The sequence below is a fragment of the Bison bison genome, unplaced genomic scaffold, assembly GCF_000754665.1.
Source record: "Bison bison bison isolate TAMUID 2011002044 unplaced genomic scaffold, Bison_UMD1.0 scf7180017858340, whole genome shotgun sequence".
NCBI classification, from domain to species: Eukaryota; Metazoa; Chordata; class Mammalia; order Artiodactyla; family Bovidae; genus Bison; species Bison bison.
The window spans coordinates 19,374-19,845 of record NW_011488913.1 but is presented as its reverse complement, the minus strand read 5'-3'; positions in this window follow the sequence as shown (position 1 = coordinate 19,845).

Here is a 472-nt window from a genome sequence, read left to right as displayed (position 1 = left end):
GCCGAGCCTTAAAAGCCCAGAAAAGTCTTTCACCCCAAGGACACTGGAGCTTTATAAATGATCTATCTGAGGATTTAGAAGCTTGTTCAGTCACGTCTGACAGCCCGACAAACTTTCAGCCCTGTCCACGAAGCATTCTGAAAACTTTCAGAGGGAAATTATCGTTTAGAAATAACTTCTTAGCGCCCACCGAACCCTTACACGTCACTGCAGTCTTAAAACCTTTCCTGAAAATCAAATCTTGGCCTGTAAAATCTTTTTAGTTAATCTTTGAAAATAGTTTTGCAGACCCTGGAAGAGTCTACTCTCCCTCCCACCCCCCACCTCTAAAAAAATGAAAGAAAGAAAACAGCCGCAGAGGCAAGGGACAGGCCGCGCAGCACTTGCAGCGCCTCGGGTCTGCGAGATCGCCCTTGCAAAGAAATTAAGAGTTGACATCGGCGCTCCAGAAACCTCAGTGAAATGCATGCGA